This window comes from Aplysia californica, unplaced genomic scaffold (genome assembly GCF_000002075.1).
Source record: "Aplysia californica isolate F4 #8 unplaced genomic scaffold, AplCal3.0 scaffold00115, whole genome shotgun sequence".
NCBI classification, from domain to species: domain Eukaryota; kingdom Metazoa; phylum Mollusca; class Gastropoda; order Aplysiida; family Aplysiidae; genus Aplysia; species Aplysia californica.
This window is the reverse complement of record NW_004797385.1, coordinates 648,610-651,528: the sequence shown is the minus strand read 5'-3', so window position 1 is coordinate 651,528 and position 2,919 is coordinate 648,610.

Below are 2,919 nucleotides of genomic sequence, written 5' to 3'. Positions count from 1 at the left end.
TAAAGTTAATGTCCTTGGTGATTATGAGACTTCATAAATTTCACTGTTCGCACTGCTTGCGTGCTGTTGTGCACTCAGTGAATAGCGCTATGAGTAATGAATTGTATGGAGTGATTGTTGCGGATGGACTATACTGTTTATTAGAAGAAAAAAAGTATTCAGATTCACGGTTTTCGAAGAGCATGAATAGGGAAATCATACTTCGAAGAGTTGATAAAATTTCATTTTCCCAGAATTTTACAGCACCAGGAAGTGAGAGACACTTCACTTGTGCGTAGTTGAAGAAAGCCCATAGCCATAAGATCAGAGGAAATGCCTTCTATGAAACGTTCAATTTATAGCCCCCTACAACTTTGCTTTGTCTTTTTTTGTGCTTTATTGAATTGTATCATTTATCTTTCTTTGTCTTCTGGCTGCCTTCTTCCTCAAAATCTTCCATTTTGATACGTGGCGGTAATTCTCTCTGTCGGTGAGAAAAGAAAGATTACACTTCTCCCAACACACTTGTCGATGAACCCTCTTTTTTCTGGCATGTTAGTTACCTAAATTCTGGTAGTAACTGGAACCCTACCTTTTGAAAAGAAAGTAGCCAACAAATTTGAAAGGGTTTGTCTTGGAACCAGATTTTATTTATTAAAATTTTTTAAAAATTAACTAGTCTAATTAATTTTATTGGGAGGGGAGTGGATGCTTATTATGGTTCAGCATGTGGTTCTCCATATGAAATGTGATCTTATATTTTTTAAAATATCTTTGAAAGAACATTTCGCGGGCCCATAAATCCATTAGAACAAAGTGAAAAACGTGACTTAGGAAGCAGACAAGGCAAAATTTCAAACATAGAACTTGTATCCATACACTTGTACAAGAATCTATTCTAATAGTAATACAATACATGGGGTAATGTGATACACTAGGTAGCCTAATTGTAACTTATGAGACCAATTTAGTGAAAAAAACATCCTGCAAGAAGTGAATAAAAACAAATGTAATAGGCCTACAACTTCTAATACCGTTTTGTTTTTTCTTCAAGTTAATGGTACGGTACAGAATTTAGATCTATTTACTGCAAGCACAAATGAATTCAGTTCTTGCTCTGCACGCTGAGTTGTATGACTATGACAGTGGCTGGCAATGGGATTGCATGCATCTCCAATGTGAATCACAGTACTTGAAGCTATTGATCTTACTCTTAGATAATTTCTTGTGATTACAGTGTATGGTGTATGGAAGAAAAAGGTACTACTGTACAATATATAAATTATAATCTAATTAGCAGAATAACTCCACGTGGCCTATAGTCCCGACTTGTGCGCGGTTTGCAAGCAGCCGTTGAATTCTGTCACTGTCATTATCCGAGTATGGACGGACGATGGTGGCAGTAGTTGGAATTCTCTTGACTCTGCGTTACCTTAAACTTTAATTACAAAGTTCTGTCTGCTCAGTATCTACCGCTGTTGTGAGAAATATGACGTCCAACATTTTGAGTTGCACGACAGCAAGCTTTGTCAAATGCACTTATTTGAATGTATAGTTCTTATCTTGATATAATGATTCCGAATAATTTTACGATTTCGATCTTTTGAGGAGATAGAACTTTATTAATTGCTTTCTGACCTCATGGTCTTAGTAACTCAAAACGGCCAAAAATGTCAGATAGAACTTTGTAATGATTTTAAGGTAGCGACTGGTCTTTCTAGCTATTTTACGCTACTCGGCTACAGCTTGAGCTATGCCGATGCTTTCTTCATTCACACATCTTTGCACCCTTGTAGACTGCAGCAGACAGCTGCTCACCACGCGACCTTGTTCTGGGTACCGGTAATCTTCTCCCATGTGTGTGTAATTGAAGGCCATCAGCGAAGCTCTCGAGAACGTTTATCGCGGTATGTAGTTTGTCAAGGCAGTACGTGTTTTTGTTTGTTTGTTCGTTTTTGTTTGTTTTAGTTTTGTATTGTTTTGTTTGTTTGTTTTGTTTTTGTTTTGTTTGTTTGTTTTGTTTTTTGTTGTTGTTTTTTTGTTTTGTTGTTGTTGTTGTTTTTGTTTTTTTTTGGGGGGGGGGGCCCAATCCTGTGTAAAGGGATGTACTTTATCGATCGATATCTGGTGTGTTTTTCGATTATAAGCCAACAGTTGACCCACTTGTTTCGTTTCGTTAAAAATTTGGTGAAGATAAGTGAGATACTTTTTAAGCTGTAACGGACTAAGTCAGTCACCCCTGCATTGCGATAGATGATTTTATTAAAAATTGGGCGCAAAAAAGATTGCATAACCCTCCGACATTGCCATTTCAAAATATTGATAAAATAAAAATTATTCAGATAAATAAGATGCAGTTTTCTTTTTCTGTGAGAACATTTTTTTCTTTCTCTTGCTGCATTTCTAAAAATTATGATAGCTTTCTTCACAGACTTTTTATGGTTAATGCTTCAATACCCCAAAAGTATCAAGCTGCAATGGTTGTTGGGTGCAAAAATGCTCAGGCTCAAGTGAGTTAAAGGAATTTTCCAGCGAATGATTATGATCCTTTGTGTTTTGAGTCTGAGTCCTTCGAGCCATTCTTGTACAGGTATAACTTTTATAAGTATAAGCCTACTTTATCACTGATTACTTAGTTTATTGTTTGCTTATTTATTGCCTTGAATTTTGCTGTAAAGTCGACCTACATTGTCAATTTGTTATGACTGAATCAATTTCAAATTTTTCAATAATATAATCATTATTTTTTTTAAAGTATGGACTTGAATTTGTTTTTTATTCATATTTGTCTGGTTTCTGCAAACCAGTTCTTATATTTTAAACGCATGATTGAAAGTGGTGAATTATTTTGACAGACAGACAAACAGACAGCATACTCTCTCTCTCTCTCTCTCTCTCTCTCTCTCTCTCTCTCTCTCTCTCTCTCTCTCTCTCTCTCTC